The sequence below is a fragment of the Anser cygnoides genome, chromosome 1 (genome assembly GCF_040182565.1).
Source record: "Anser cygnoides isolate HZ-2024a breed goose chromosome 1, Taihu_goose_T2T_genome, whole genome shotgun sequence".
Lineage (NCBI taxonomy): Eukaryota > Metazoa > Chordata > Aves > Anseriformes > Anatidae > Anser > Anser cygnoides.
In genome coordinates this window covers 108,800,400-108,818,473 of record NC_089873.1, presented here as the reverse complement: position 1 = coordinate 108,818,473, position 18,074 = coordinate 108,800,400, and positions in this window count along the sequence as shown.

Below are 18,074 nucleotides of genomic sequence, written 5' to 3'. Positions count from 1 at the left end.
CTGTCTAACCACTACAACTTGTCCTTCTCCCTAAAACACCCATGGTTGAAAAAGAAAATGCTGCTTTCAAGTGTATGCAAGATTTTGTCTGAGTTTCAGGTTCTTTTATGCAGCTTACTTAACTGTCAGTCGTACCTTTAGAGACTTACCTCTTGCTCTGGCTGACGATAGTGTTTTATTGAACAATATTCCCCATGATGCTAAAAACATCAGCAACTAGGAAAACACCAAGGCAAGAAGAAAGAGCTCAGTTCACAACAGACCTTTCAATTTGTGCTATAAATTCATTGCTTTATTATGTCAAATTCCTTTCCAATTTCCAAGAAACTCATCTTGCAAGCTCAACACAGCTTCCTACAACCCCTAGCAATAGGGAAGTTAAGATACTGCATGGACTAGAGGCAAAAATAGCATGTGAAAAGCAAACTCTATAAAACCTGATATGAGTACTGCAGTGAAGTACAGAACAGCTTCTGCACAGTAGCAACCAATGATTAATTTTATTCATCATCCAGATCAAACAGGTTCTCCTACTTTTTTAAAAAATACAACTGATGGTACAGAGCACAGAAAAATTTATTTTTGTAGCCACTCAATCTTACAATGAAAAGTCACACACATGGGGCATAAAGGAAGTATGAGCTTACCTAGATAAGGACTGCCAAAACAATAACCAATGCAGGTATTACTGCAGCATTCTCCTTTCTTTATTCTGGGTCATGTAAACAATTACCCAAGTCAAACTGCACATTTTATCTCAGCAACAGCAACAACAGTTTCTGTACACGCTTGAACAGAGTTCTACTTTACCTATACCTTGCTCTAATTATTATGATAAAATCTTTACAGTTGTTACAATCCCATCCAAATGCTATTTGGGTTACCACAGTGTGTTTCACTGGACTGCAAATCTTTATGAAGAGCTACAGTATGCCCAATTACACAACACTGAATGCTTTTGTCTGCACTTATATTGATCCCCCCATGATGTTAAAAGAGCCAAAATAAGACCTTTTGCATGCAAGCCTGACTTTCTTAAGTAGTTAAATACAGAAATATATTTTATCTGCTAGATAGGTGATCAGTTGTGCTTTTGGGTTTCAAACGAACATTTTCTTAAAGCATCTGTTTTCCACAGTTTTCTGCTTTTGTCCTTAATTTCTTGCTCTCTTCTCCCCATTTCCCAGAAACAGGTAGGTCTATTCTTTTATTAATCAAAGGCTCATATCATATATTGACTACTGTGATAAAAGCATCCCAGTGCTGCTAGGTTTTATTGACTTTTACAGTTAAAATATTTGAAGATACCTAGTCACCTAACAGAAATTACTCAGAGGTTCCTCTGTCACTTGAGATGCATCTCAGAAACCAAAATTTCACACCATTAATTATTTGTAGCTAACAGGAATGATTTTTTTTTTTCATTTTTTTTTTTTCACTAACAAAGCCTAATCGTAGAAGCACTGATAGAAAACCAGCTTGCTAAAGTACTTTCAGTACTTGTTTCTTTGGAGGTAGTTGAAATAATGTTTAAAATCAAATAATTTAGAAAATTCAGATTGTTAGCCTTTGAACTGTTAGAAATGGTCTTATATATTGCAGGGGATATGCAAAACTGAATGCAAGCATAATGAGGCAACAGAGGATCATTAAGTTTCACCTCAGCTTTGAGCCACATGTTTTTAAGCAGCAGTATTCACTGGTGGCTTGGTTCTTGCTTCTAATATGTACTTTCTAATAAATTTCATAAGGAATAAGGTAGAAATAAGTACCAACACGTAATTTGTCTGAAGATGCTAAGCAAAATATGTACGTTAGCTTGTCATATGAATTGTCTACCATGAACGCAACAGAAAACGGAGGGGGAAAATCTTAAAGAGAACATTCCTTCTTCACCAGCTACAAACGCGGTATGCTCCCTCATCCACAGGTGAGGCAAGCAAGCCGATTGGGTGCTGGGGCAGCATATGTGGCCCACAATTGCACGCTGTCTTCCACAGGGGGAACATCTGCACAACTGTGGGTACCTGGGACCACATTTGCTTGCTCACTCTTACAGACAGCAAACTCGTGCTGCTGTGCTGCAGGAAGTGAAATGGAGTACCACTTGTATGAACTCTTGAGGAGCTGCAGCAGGCAACTACTATAGCCAGTGATGCATTCAAAGACAGTGAAATATACTTTGCTTTATTCACTTAAGTTTTTCTTTACGGCTGTATCAACGCTTCAGCTGCTTACACAGTTCTGATGTACTTAGAGGATGCTAGCTTATCAAACTGGTTTGAAGTTGCTCTTCATTTTCAGGACACAGCAAATTTGACATACACAGTCCATTTGTTCCCTATCATCCTTAACCTTGCCTGATTTGTAACCTGGTGCATTTTACTGTACACCTACTTTAATAATTTGTCTCAAACTCTCCAGAGCAAAAGTTTATACTCTATTTTCCATACTTTCCCTTGCAAATGGGGATGCATTCAGGTCTGGGGGGAGGTAAAAACACTATTTGTAACAACGCGTATGTGGAAACACAATGCCTATCTGTGCTACTTACAGAAAACAATGCACAATGCATATCTGTGCTACTTACAGAAAACTTCAAGACATATGGGCTCCAAAATAGTTTACCAATTAATAGTTTAGCAATGAAATGAAGGTCACTACATCAGTAATGTAAACGTCACAAAACAGATGGCCCTGATGTCTAGCTCTCCCAAATGGCAGTGAAACCAGAAAGGAATGTGGAGCCTCTTATTCATAGGAGGCTGCATTTTGAAATAGTATTTAGAGGGAGTTAGGTCAATGAAATTCATCTTTTCTAAGGGTATTCAGGAAGCCCTCTCCTAATTAATACTATAGAAATGGCACTTATTTTAGATTCTCAAAACTTAGACCTCCCCTTTTTCAGAAACTAGTGATAAAAAAAAAAGTTACAACCCATTAAAAACACTGAGCAACTAAAAAAGCAGTATAGCAAAAATATCTAAAGGTTTAATATGTAGTCAGATGGTTAAAAAAAAAAAAAGTAAGCAATCTAGAAACTACTCACCAATAAAAAGTCCACCATAAACATAACTTTTAAAACAAAAGTGCTGTAAGTGATCTGCATCTATCACAAATCCCCCCTACCTCCTCCAATCTTTGTATAAAAACGCTCGGCTTTAGCTATGGAATGAGGATGAATGCTCTCTGAGAACACAAAGTCACTCCTGTAGCCCACCTTCAGGTCTTTGACAGGTCATTGATGACTATGGCAGCCTTACTGCTGACAGTCAAAACATTTCTATCTTTATTTCATGTATTTAAGAAGTAAGACTACATCTCAGTGTCATTTCTAAGAAAAAACACCCCAACAACAGCCTTCAAAATATTTGCATTTCAATCAGAAAAATGGTACAGGTAAGTTTGCAAATGTCAGTGTTTAATGAATTCCCCAAACTCCTCTTAGCTTAAATAGACATTAAAACACATTCTCAAAGCCCACAAAGCTGCATTTTCTACAGTTGATGTCGAAACATGTCTACACTACCAGCTTAGTGTTGTTACTTGGATCTTTTGGAAACACAGATTCAGAGGAAGTAAAAGTAATGCTATTTATGAAAATATATTCAATGCACATAATTCACATTAAATATATACATTTATAGTCTCTATACATATCGCTCCACATTCATTACACCCAGTTTAACCATTAAAGCTTAGTCTCAACAGTCAAATGAGAAGACAATTTGGAATTTCAACAATTCTAAGGCCTTCCATTATAAAAGAGACAAACTAATCTCTATTGCCTTATGCTTCAAGCATACCCCCTCCAATATTCTTAATTGCGAAACAGCTCATTATTTAAGATAACACTCAGTTCTTCATTACTCATTTCACATCAGTGATCTCTGCAAGTCTACTTAGTGCACGAAGTACAAAACAAGAATTTCAATGTAAACCCTATTACAAAAATTTAACAAGATTACATGTATGCAGCTACACATAAACTATTAAGTGCATAAGGCTCCTTCACATACAAGCATGTGCATGCAACACAGCGTACCTCAACTAAATAGGAACTAGAATCTCTGATCACAATTGAGAACTGACTTGAATCCTACAGAGGTTCTGACAGAAGGTAATACAGATGCCACACCAAGCCCAGACAGAATAAAATAGATGTTTGTTTTCAAAATGTTATATGGAGAAAGATAAATCCTATTTGTAACAGGATGCCTATTATAAAAAAAAAAAAAAAAAGGTATGAGAACTGAACCACACTAAAAATGACTGTAGTCTAGACAAGTTTGCTTTCTGTTTGAAAGCAATGACCTTCTCACACAGATTGTTTGTCAAGTGCCACAGAACATGACAAAGTTTGAAGCCTGGCACGTATTTTAAATTGATCTACCAAATACATGCTGAGCCATTTGCCTCATTTGTCTTGTGGGAATAAAGCAACAGTATCTCAAACTCCACAGGCTCTAAAATAGAATGCAGTCGGGTCAAGATTGAGAAAACAGCTGCACTGTCTGAACTGACCGCTCATACTGTGTTTAATAGGTGTTAGGATGTGACATGTTGAAACTGCTGAAAAACAAACCTACGGCCAGTGCTTCTTTTCCATTACTGGGTTCTTGGGGAACACTCCTCTAAAAACAGTCTCACGCCAAAGAAACAGTACGCCTTTGCGGAAAAGCACCCAAAATTACCAGCACAAGAGTGCAACAACAATCAGTACTAGTGAGACCAAGGGGATTTATCACATTTTAGATGTCATTCTCTTCTGTTATCCATATGGTCAGAAACACTTCTGATGCTGAGACACATGGCAGTGTTATGTAGCAAGTGACCCCAAAATTTTCTGCCACAGAAGCAGTTGGTGGACGGTTCAGAGAAAAGCTGAGCTGCAGGACCCAGTAAATACTTCAAGAAAGAACTCGGCACATACAGGAATAACTCTGCATTATGGCAGCTCACTGCCCTGAATTTCTGTTTCCTGTCAGCAGTTTACTAATATATGTCAAAACCTTAATGCAGTTTCACTTCCACATTTAAAAGCTTTATTTCATTTTAATGCAGAGAAAAGGGGAAAAATTGATCTATTGTAATTTATATCCTAATTAGTTCAGAGATGAGAAAGACCCTGTAGATAAAGACAGGCAGGTTTTTACATGTATACTAACTACTGTTAAGCAGATAGCTGAGCAGAGCTGAAAAAAATCCTTGAGATGAAGTTCTGGCATGAAGTTTCTGTAAAAGAAAGTCAGGTTATTTGAGCTTTAAGAACGCTCTTTCCTTCTAAGCAATGATAATATCCAAGCTATTGTCAAAGATATATTTCATAGACAATTCTGTTTCAAGTATCAATCTCCAACAGATGTATCCTAGGGGCTCTTAGAAACCTTTCTGAATATTTCTTGGAATCATTAACCTCAATTTCACAGGAAAAAAAAATACGGCAACAAAACAAACATGAAACAAATCCAGACATTTAACTTCCACACTCAGACTGATGAAATTCTCTTCATTCAAGAAATCCTCAGCTGCTGCAAGTCAGAGCTCCAGGTGGCTCTGCTACTTGGGAGTCTAGCCTTAAGTCTATAGAACAGCAGAAAACAGCAAAGAACTTAATTTATTATGATCAGCCTCAACAGGCTGTATTGTCATGGCATGGCAACACAGGTGACAGAAGTGTTAATCCACAAAACAGAATAATCATCATTTTGTTTCAGAACACCACCTGCTCCCTGCCCCTATAGAACAGCACTGCATGTCAGTTCAGGATTAACAAGAACTCAGACTTCAGGTCTGCGTTTTGACAGAGAATGGAAACTCTTGCACCCTGGTGGTTGAGATAAATCCTTTCCAGGAGAGTTCTTGAATGCAAGCCCTAGGGCAGAATAACTCAAACAGGGAAATATGTTTTGACTATTGAAAAAAATACAAATGACAATGTGATAAGTCACTCTGGAATTATAAATCAAACACTGCACAGAATCGAAAATACATGCATATAAACTAAAGCTTTAACAGCAACCAGCAGCTACATCTGGAGAAAATTTCATCACCTTCACTGGAACTATAGTCTCTGAAACACTCTAAACTACAGAAATCATATTACGATCAATGTCAACAGAAGCACTTTTTCAAGTCTTCCTCTAAGGACAAGTCTTCCTCTAAGGACTGACTTTTCAAGTCAGTTCCTCTAAGTACAACCATATGAACAAATTTTAATTTCCTCTTAAATTTCCCACATACCCACGCACACTAACTGCTTACAGTAGAGGTCTGCAGTGAATACTGATACAAGGTACATGTACTACTCCATTTTGATTTCAGGGGTCAAAGTCAATAGATTTTAAGCTACAGAAAGAGTTACAACATCAGGTTTTGTAACATAACGTTTGTAAGACTTATTCTCATCTCCAGTTCTCAAGATTTGTGAGGCAGAGACTGAACATGATGCACTTTCACATTATTGAAGCCAATGAGTGGAGCAACCAGGACAGTCAATCTAATCAGAGCAGAGCAAACACAAACAAGGCAGGTTTCATTTCTGCTGTCACCCCCAGCTGTATGTTTTATTATGGCCCTGCAGGCAGTGTTCTGATCACTTATGAGTAAGGGTACACGCAAAGGAGTCTCAAACACTCCATTACGTTTTCAACAGTAAGGGGATAGTTCAGTAAGTGTAATACTTCCATCAAGATGCTACATATGTGCTGACTGGCTGGAACAAATATTGTCACAGTAGCCCACTATTGGGAAATAAAAAAATATAAATAACAGAACTGTACTGAAGTACAGATGCTGCACTTTGAAGCGCAGTTCTTGATCTCTTCAGTACCCAAAATATTTTCTGAAAGTGTTTCAGAAACTCTTTTGAAAAATTACCCTTTTACTTCTAGCATGTAAACATGGCAAGTTTCTTCCAACATCTTCCATCATTCCATGATGTACGTACATCATACATCATCTTTTTGCATCCAACTGGGGAGATTAGGCACAAACTCCATGCCTGCATTAAAGTATACCAGGAAACAAAGTAACCACAGAAGTAGGAAAAATCACTTCCCCTCCTTTATAAGTGCTTGTAAAACCATGCTGGGAATAGTTATTCTCCAACAGTAAAGCAGGAAATGTGTTTTATCTTATAAAAGATCTACTTCATATATTAACTTGTAGTAGTATTGCAAGCTTTGATAATTGTTGGCTTTCTAATGTATGTTGGGTATTTTGCCCTGAAAAATGAGGAAACATGAAGAGACATTCCAGAAGAACCAGAAGATACGATACACTGGCAGGCAAAAAAACAAAACCAGCCTGTGCTCCTGACATTGATGATTCCAGCCATCTATACATAGTCATTCATTTACCTCTGTCAAAGACATGCAGTTTTAATGTAAAGACTAGCAACACCACAACACACAATTAACAGCATTTGAAGGCTGTCTGAGTAATTAAGCTTGAGCCACTCCAGATTTAGGACTCTAAACTTGGCAAATAATCCTTAGGCAGGATAATTTGCCAAAGGAGAACAGGGTGTGCGCTCATACATATGGCCACAAACTCTATTTCAATAAGCATGTACCACAAATCCTTGTGCTGCAGCAATCAGTATTTTCATATTGTTTTTGACTCTCAATTTAGAGCAAAGACAATGAAGCAGGAAAAATGTTACAGATACTCATTCAGTACAGGTAAACTGAATTTCCTACAGGATCCCAAAATTTGAAAACTGGCCATATAATGCAGAATAAGGCACTCCAATTCAAGTGAGTAAAGTTCTCCTAGAACAAGTGGCTTTACTCAGGAACTTCTCTTCAGCAGCAGCTTATTGAGTCCAACACCATTTAAGAATGAATCAATATCCTGCTGTACATTAACCATCACCACACCAAAAAAGAAAAACAGATGCACAATCAGCTCCATCTCATCATCTGTGGTGAAAAAGCACACAAGACAAGGTTAGCTTAAGAACAGAAATATAGCTTGAAAACTCATACTCAACTCTTTAATTGTCCTCAGATTTTCTATAGGTTCTTGAGCATGTCAGATTTCCTAGATACTCCCCAGCTCTAGGTGCTTACTCCAGATATTTACACAGCAATATTTCAGGAAACAAGTGTAAGAATGACAATTAACAAATGAGAGATAGAAGACTATAAAAAGACAAATTTCATATTTCAGCTGGAATTCCATCAATAAAGATGATTATCCAATTTCTAACTACCAGAAGGTTTATGTTTAGAATTTTTTTACTGGTTTTAGCTGGAAATATTTGATGTAATACAATCTTTATAATTTCTCTTGATAAGTTCCACAGAACTTCCTGAGCCATCCAGTTTAGCATGATTTCCTTAAGCTTGCTTCTGCTTGCCTGACAGTATATCACACAAGTCTTGTCACGTGCAAGAGACATTCTGCACACCATCAGCAGCTTTATTGGTATATAGCTTTGTCTTCCTTCAGAAATATAAGTAGCGCACAGGAGAATAACATTTTGAAAGTAAGCATGAGGCCACCTAAACCTGAGAGCATGTTTCAGAGATGTCAGGAAATGGACACTACACCACACGAGTCTCAGCCTAACATTTCCTGTGCAGTCTTCTCAGGAAGGCAGACACGCATGTACGTATAGACACACAGATCAGTATGGATGTAACACAGAATCAGCATCTCAGAACGCCAGCTAAGCTGGGAAGCAAGCAATAGGGCTTCGCTACCAATTCCCTGATTGAACTTCATTAAAGCAAGACATGATTATTGCGTAACACTTCCATGCTCTGTAGTATCCCTATATCACCCTTACTATTCGTGGAAACAGAGCAACAGTTTTCTCACTCATGACACGGGTTTTTTTGGACTTCACATACCAAGCAAAATCTGTCTGCACTCATCAGGTACAGATTTATTTTGCAGCCAGTGAAAAGTAACAGAAAAACCTCTACATAAGCATAGAGCAGCTCATGCCCAGGCATTACGATTGATGTTCCATAAATAATTCAGATTAAAAATTTTCTTTAAATCTTCCCACTTTTTTTCTATATCAGCACAACTCTATTTTTTTCTCCCCTTAAGATGAGTTGAATCATAGCCAGCCCTACTAGTTTAGAAGATGTCATATTAAGACCATTCTTCTCATCCAGGTTAGTAAACAAAAAATAATTAATAAAACTCATATTTTACAGACAGATACACTACATTAGAATTGTGTTAATCTCACATTGCAAATTAATTGAACTGGTTGGCCTGGCAGAGAAGGGAAAAACTAACCAATTTAGGAGCAAGGTTAAGTATTTGAGAAAAACACTGGGAAAACCAAGACTAAGCACTCCTACAAACAAAGGAGTAAATCCAGAGCTGAAGAGTGGCTATTCATAATAAAGGTAAATTACTACTGAAAAGCATTCATTGATTATGACAAAAAAGGAGTACAGCCACAGAACATAATATATTCAGGCTCCATTTCAAAAACGTGAACTAAGACCACAGTCGGTTTTAAAAAAAATGGATTAATTCATCTAACAGCAGTTCCACAGCTTTCTACCTTATCTAAGACACAGGACCAAAGCTGTTAGTTTAGACCATACTACTAATTCAGTTTTATCAAATTTGTTTTAATAGTGTGGGTAACTGCCCACATACACTTAATGCACACAAGGGGAAGGAAGCAACTGGCACAAGTCTGTAGCTGGGGAAAGGAAACTTTTGCTCCCCAGCCCTCTGTGTTTCAAATTATCGTATTACTCCTTATGCTTTTGGTATGGCCAGGGGCAACTCTTTGATGCACTAACCTGAAAAGGATCTCACAGAATCCCACTGAAGTCAAGATCTACATATGTACATACCCATGAAGAGTATAAACACGCTTCTATAACCACAACTTTAGGAATTTTTAACTTTCAGGTCAATTCTAAAGCTGGACAAGGAAAAATCATCCAGCTGGACAAGAAAAAACATCCAGCCTTCAAGGCCAGGCTGGATGTTTCAAGGCCAGGCTGGATGCAGCTCTGGGCAGCCTGCTCTAGTGGTTGGCAACCCTGCCTAGAGCAGGGGGGTTGAAACTAGATGATCTTTAAGGTCCTTTTCAACCCAGGCCATTCTATGATTCTATGAAAATCTTCCCAAATACAAAAGTTACATATGATTCTCACAGTGACTGTTCGGAGCATTGGACCAGCACTGAGAACTGAGTTGCACTGAAGAACCGAAGATTGCCTGGATCCTTCTGAGTGTCATTAGTGGTCCAGGTGATGCCAACCCATCAGCTGGTTTTCCTCATCAGAAGAGCCAGAAAGCTCCAATAGAACCTGCTTTTGGACCAGCTATCAGCATAAAAGCTGAAGGGGGTAAAATTGAAAAGGAAAAACGAGAGCCCCCAATCATCTCAGTATGAATACTTGGCAACAACGGTCCCCAGCAAGCCAGATGACATAGGAATCGCAGTCTTTTATATCTATCCAATTTTGTCATTTAGAGTTTTTGACAGACATCCAACCAAAGATCATTCTACACGAGTCAGGAGTAGGTATTTCAATTATTCATCAGCCAGACCACTTCTGTTGTTCATCAGCATGTCCCCTGAGACAGCTTGCCCAGCTCTCACACAACAACCAGATATTTTCATCTACCCAATACCTTAGAAGCAAATAATGACGGCAATCTAAAACAAACAGAATATTTTAGTTTTCTTCCATGTATACCAAGAAACAGATAATTTTGTCCATTTGATGCCTTCTTCCTCATCCAGTTCTTTCTGCCCTGCCCCTTTTCAGGATTTCTATAACCAGAAAACTTAGTGCATTCCGTGATTTTAAATATTTTCTTCCTGTAGAAATTTCTTCCACTCTAACTTGCTGTCACATCTCTGCAAACACTGAGGAAATAAGTATTTTCAGACTGTTTGGCATTTAAAAACAATAATCTGTCCAAGCAGAGTGATTTTTCTCTCCCCAAACTGTACCAGGATGCTTGCAAATGTATTTGTGGAGATCATTAACAATGTTACTACAAATCCAGAGACTTGCATCATCAGTCTCAACAAGCTGCAACCTCCCTGCTTGCTTTGACTCTAAGGTCCTTTCCCAGATGTGGGATCTGGAAGAGATCCCACCATGGGACCTCCAATGGATTCATGGGGTCCACCAGAACACTGAGACCCAACTGCCTCAACTTTGAGTGGTAAATTGCCTGAGCAGTGACCTCAAATATTTTGGAGTGAGATACCATCATGAAAGCAGAGAATCACAGAAGTGTGCAACAAATCCCAGAACAACTTTTGGTCTGAAAACAGGCAAAAATACAAATGCATTTCCTTGCTTCAGTTCCCAACCTACTTTTGATCATGCTCTGAGTTCTAGTTCTTTAAGTCAGAGCCCTTGACTCGGTGCAGAGGACACTCTACCTAAACTTCCTTACACAGGAAAGATCCAGTGCTTTGTAATCTGTTGCCACGGCAATGAAAATTAGTAAAGAGAGACCTGTATGATAGGTTAGCACAGAACAGTACCATCAGCACCACAGGGGAAGTGTCAGAGCATGTCTTCACACGCACCGGTACGCACAGCAGCAGCTCTCCAGTGCTTGTGCAATGAACTCCAAGCACTCACACAAACTGAAGTCCATCAGCAGGGTCCAACTGTTACCCACAAGCATCAATTAAGCCAAAGGCAGAACGTATATACACTCATCACATCTTCATTTTGCTATTGGCAAAAATACGGCTGGGAAAACTTTCCAGTTGACCTATCATGGCTAATCAGAAATTCTCCTGACTAGAGATAACAGCTTCGTGCCAGGTGATAAGCTGTCTGCCTGGACTGGTGAAGGGCAATAGCCTTTTTTCCTCTCCAAAGCATACTTAATCTGAAGAGATAAAAATTAGACTGTCCCCTATTGTTAGTTCCATGCCAAGTACAAGATCTTCTTCTGTCACCTCCCATGAATTTAGCTCAGTATGAAAACAAAAGCAGAAGAAAAACCTCACATTCAAAATGGAGTTTGTAGTCTGATGCTAATACACAAAATCCATATACTATACATAAATACTTCACCCAGATTGTCATAGTAACACTACAAGCCAAACGGTATATGCAGTGTGTTCTTCAGCTGGCATTTAAAGCACTGTATCACTTAATTCATTCTCCCAATCCACGTTTATCCTGCTCAGAAGGACATTTTGGTGGCTCAGCACTTAAGAATGTTGTCAGGAGTCAGCACACCATAAAGAGGCACTGCACTGTTACTGCTATGGCAACTGAACCAGGGAGCACTATTCGCTGCATTTCCTGTATACAATAAAGTCTGCAGAATATTTTCCCCAGCTCTGAAGCAATGCAGGCAGCTGAATCCGGCATACGGAATAAGTAAGTAAGTGCCTAAAAATGTAAAAACTTATCGGTTAGTACTGAAACATGACATTCTGTGTGAACGTATGCAATCTCACCTACACTGAATGTGAAGCACGAAGATGTGAAATTAAAAAACAGTTAAGCATGTTTTGGAAGTTAAATACAAAGGTTAAATTTGCTTACTGCTATTTAAAACTTACGAGAAATAATCCTTCTGCTCAAAATCTGAAGAAGTTGCGTATGTTTAAGATCCTCTGTGTGTAGCACAAATGAAGGCCAAACATGTTTCCTACATTTCAGATGAAAGATTAAAGATCTGAAATTTTATCAAATTCCAATAACTAGATTGGATTAAGAGCACTGTATCTTCCTGAAGGCACAGAAGAACTTTCCACTGATAACAATGGCATTGTGCTCAACTCCAGCAGACAGGTTTTAAAAATGAAGATATAGATTTCTCCTATTCTTACATAGAAAAACCTCCCAGTAACTTCAGTGGTGATACCCTCCGTACAGCCTTCAAAACCAACGTTTTTTACCAGCAGCATGTATAAATAGACACATTTGCTAAGTCTGAAAGATTCAGTCCTTCAGCCCACCTCATGTCTGAAGTGTTCCTTAGAACCCTTTTGACCATTACTGTGAAGATCCTATAATGAAAGGGGGCAGGGAGAAGAGGGTTATGCATTTTTTAAAAGCCGTCTTTCATAATTACATAGGGTTCCTCACTTTTGTCAATGGCATACAAAGTGTTTTAATTCCTTCTAAAAATAATAAGTACTGAAAAATTCTTTAGTTCTGCAGGCTTTTCCTTCCAGCTTCAGTATTATGGTACAACCAATTGCACATACAACTAACCACAGTGTTGTGCCTAGGCTTCACACATGGCTGCTGTGAGATGCTCAACTTACTGCCCCGATGAGTTTCTCTCTCCTTTACTCCAACTGCTAAAAGGCAATAAGAAAAATGGAAATAACTATAAAATACAATTAAGATTTTGTTAGGACATATTTTTGCTGGAGAAGGGAGTTCTCCAGGAACATCAGTGTTAAATTGCAGCACAGTCACCAAAAGAGCACTGATTTTCATTCTGTGCCTCTAGCCAAAGTGCTTTGACTGCACAGGTATTACATGATGAACTGTGGTATTAGCCTCACAAGCCCAAGGAAAGCAACATAATTTACAACAGCTTTGTGACATACCAAAAGCCATCTTCAGCCATATGGTTATAACTGGGAATGCCAGCCAACAGTAAGCAATACATTTTGAAAACATATTTAGGTAGCCTGAACTTCAACAGCTGCAGATATATCCCACCCCACTCTGCTATCTCAAAAACTTGGATTTTTTTGTTTCTGATTGAAACCATTGGTCTTGACAGCATTACTGCACATCTCTCTCCTAAAAACCCAGATAAGGTAAGTACCAAATGCTTTCATCACATCAGCTCTTGGATTATCTTTCTCTTCACAAACACAATGCTTACAAGTATCAAAGTTTTACCCTCAATCTAGCTAAACGCTGAAGTGATTCTCAGAACTCGAGAGGCAGATTCACCTGGGATCAGAAAGGTCTACAATAAGAGCCTATCTTACACGAACACAGGCTGCTGAGAAGCTCCAACAACCCCATAAATGAAGGAATATCCCCAGAATGGCTACAGCTCTTCTCACTGTTCTGTAGGCAGCAGTGACAGAATGGTCCCTGCCTAAGTGCAAAGCCTACACGCAACCTGATTCAGCAGCACTTAAGCTGACCCTCGCAATTTACACCTCTTGCCCTTCACGGGTGAAAAGCTTCCAGTGACTGCCTTTGACTAAAGAGTCTGAGACACCACTGGAGCACTACAGCCTCTAAGGGCTCCAATTTACCATTTAATACAACTCTGACCTTGAAAGTAAGAGCAAGAATTTCCACTAATGCCTACAGGAATTACATATGCATGCCATGGACAGCATGAACCTCTAAATGCTTTATTGTATGATTTAGAACCTCCTTAAACCAAGTATCATGGTATTTTAGGGCCTAATTCCACTCATCTCACTCAGCCAAAACTCACATGAGGAAGAAAGGTTTGGACTCATAAAGCATACTGAATTAAGGGCCATAAAAGAAACCAATTGCTTACCAGAATGATTAAGATCGGTTATGTTTCCACAGGGAAAATATGAAGCCTCTTTACAAAAATTCACTGCCAAGGAGAGCTAAAATTCCCTTTGAAGATATTCCTTCTTTGCCTGAAGTATTTCTAACAGGCAATATGCAAGGGAGTCGTGAAACTTAATGCTTTCTGCCCATGTCAACCCTCCCCTGCTTTTCTCACTGTACTTCTTCTTCTTTCAGAGCTATGAACACATACACAAACACACGACTTCCCCTTCAAGTATTATAAGCCACTCTATTCTTTGATTTTTTTTTTTAATCATCCCTTTCCTCTCTCCCCACATAGCTCCTTGTTAACAGTTTTTTCTTCTCCATAATGCAGTTCTGTTTTTCAACCAAAGGTATGAGGAAAAACAAGAAGCATCACAATTATATTAAGCTTTCATTGTAATCCTGAGCATATGGTAGACTAACATCTCATGCTCCAGAACACAACTGTGAAGACACCTCAAGGAATTAAATTTTTCCTCACAATTACAAAGGGAAAAAAATATCCTAAACTCTTCTATTTCAGCTTTCAAAGAAAAAAAAAATCTGAGCAAACATGCATTTTATTACAAGTGGTGTTAGCCCATCATTTCAGGAAAAAGAGAAGTTTTAATATCAAAGATGATCAGCTGTTTTTATGTCCATCATTAGTATTTTATCTGCCATTTCTATTTTGCCCTTTTCAAAAATGCCAGTTAGATAAGGCCTAATTTATTCTCTCCTTTTACAATTACTACACTTCACCATTGTACAAATTTTCCTGGGCTCCAACACTACATTTGAAAATCAGAAAATTGAAAATCATCCTTTACAACATACACCAAATGATTTATTTCCATAGAGTTATATCCCCAACATCAATTTTTTGTTACACTTGCAAAACAGCACAAGAGTCTTCTTTCATCACATGCCACAGACTTACAAAATTGATTCACTTTCAAACTTATTCATCATTCATCCCTTAACTAATGGAAATAACGATGTTGGAATAGCAAACAAGCTTTTTGTAAGAGGTCCAGCAGAAGTGATCAATATTTCATGAAAGTGTTTCTAGACTTTCACTCACCCCCTCTTTAGGCAAAACAATCACCCAAGTGGCAAGAAATATTCAAGTCTTTACCTACAAAATAGACCTGGCTATCTCTTCACTATCGAATGCCAAAAAAGCAAGACATCTGTATGATGTTAAACTGATCAAGACTGCTGGTTTGGATTCCCATCAACCAGCACTTCCCTCAGCCCCTCACAGTGCTGGCAGCTCAGCCACCAGTCCCTGCATGCTCGGGTGATCGCGGGCACCGCTCCATGCGCACTGCCTGCCTGCCTGCCTGCCCCAAGACATGCGCCCCGTCAGCCAGCTGGCTTCTGCTCTGAGGCAGGAACCAACTGGTAATTGTCCCTTGACCAGCTACATCCACAGTTTTGGTTTCACTCCAGTGTCTACTTACAAATTCTTTAAAAAAAAAAAAAATCAAGTTTCTTAACTTTGGAACCCCAAAACTGAAGCAGCTCTAACAGAAGTTAAACTGAACTGCAGTTTCATGAACAGCTGATGGTTAAAGAACAGTTATATGGGATGCTCCTCCCTCAGCATGTGGAAACAGGGTGAAAAATAGCTGACTAAAGAGAATTTGTAAAAATATGGTTTAGACAAATGAACCTGTCAATCTCTCTACATAATGTTTTCCTTAAGTGCCACCCTCAAAACTACACATCCACTCAGATGTCAAATTTTCCAAGCTCACATGCAATACCTCATATAAGCACAGTATTCGAGAACGCAGTAAGTATCCATTCACCAAATATATATATATATATATATATATAAAATCTTTCGGTTCCCTGGATACTTTAAATTATTCACAATTTTATTTGTGAAACAACTTTACAAGTTGATGACAGCTGCACCATATCTCAAAAACCTTGCAGGAGACATCTGAGACTACACTAGAGACAAGAAATTTTTGTTCCTGGAAACTGCATCCATGTCCACAATTTCCAAACACCAGTCATCTGAGACAGACAGTATTTGTACATATGCTCATCTGATGAGCATGGCAAAGGAAGGAAAGCAAATGAAGTCTTTGTTCACCTAAGCATCCCTGCAAATTGCCATTTATAACCTGTTCCTTCTCTCCAGAGGAGTCCCTCAAACACACCCTATTTACCTTATACTTTCGACATCCCCCAGACCAATGAGGGAAGTAATGAGACAACACATTCTTCACTACCAGTGCCACGATGCTTTCCAACCATGTTCCTCATGATCTTCCAAAGTGTAGTAACTCCTGCATGAGCAAAGATCAGCCTGCACCATCTCTGGACAGCCTCAAACAGATTCACAAGGAAAGAGGAAGGCACTGAGAGGACAGGCCACATTCCACCACTGAATGCCTACCAGGTTGGCATGGCCCGCATCTTTCTGAAAGGACACACTTGGGCACTCTCGGAGAACTATCAGCTCAGCATTCATCCGCAACACCCCTTTAGCATTAGTGGAAGAAATATTGCCACTTCAAACCTCAGTGCATTAGGAACACCTCCTTTTTTACTTGAAAAAGGGGCTCCATACAAAGCAGGCAATGTACCTCCAAATTAACCAGCTGGTTTGAGGAGAGAAAAAATATATAGTTTTACTACAGAGGCCACATAACTTCAAAGTACGTATTCAATACAAGGCTCTCTCCAGCTGAGGAACTTACTCACTATCACCAGTCGTCACCACTCCAATACATCCTTAAAGATGTACACTGTCTGAGATATAAGTGTATGTTGCATAAGAAATACAACAGGCTAAGAAAGCAAAAGTTTTCTTTTGAATGTGTATTCTACTGGGAATAAACCTTAGAATGACCACTGAATTCAGGCACACAGTACAACCACCGCTGTTTCTCAGTAAGCACATAGGAATAGACCCAACACAAAACACAGGAAAAGATATGAGGTTCCAGGATTCCATTAGGAAATTCATTAAGCATGTATGATTTACTTGGAAAATAAGAATCCTAAAGCAGGAGAAACAGGAAGAAGAAAAAAGGAGGAAGAAGAGAGTTCAGGTAAGAGACACAGGGATATTTCATTGTGCTACCTAGTGGCATACATACCATCCTACTTTTAAGTCTTAGAATGAATATTCCCTTTAAAGAAACTGACAGTTATTTCTCTTTTTATAGCAAGTTTCCCTTTGTCTCTTGCAGCTCCACCCTCCCCCCATATCTGTTTGAAAGTTATCTATAGTAATACTGAGAAGTCAACAAGGAGCACAAAGTTGAAGAGGAGAAAACCAATGAAAGCATTTATGAAGAAAAAAATGAATGCTTTTATGACTGCTGCCGCATGAAGTAGTAACACTTAGATTATTTTGGCTCAATACAAATCCTCCAAGGAAGGACAGAAGTTTAGGACCATGACAGAAACTATGTCTCACCAAAACCCTTCACAGCAGCTAATAACTACTAACTGGGAAATCTGATACTTCAAAAACCTGGTCATCAGAAAAAAAGCATACATTATTCAAATAAGAAGAAACCAGAAAGTTTTAAAATTTATCCTTTACATAAGTGTGGCATACACGATTCCATTAGA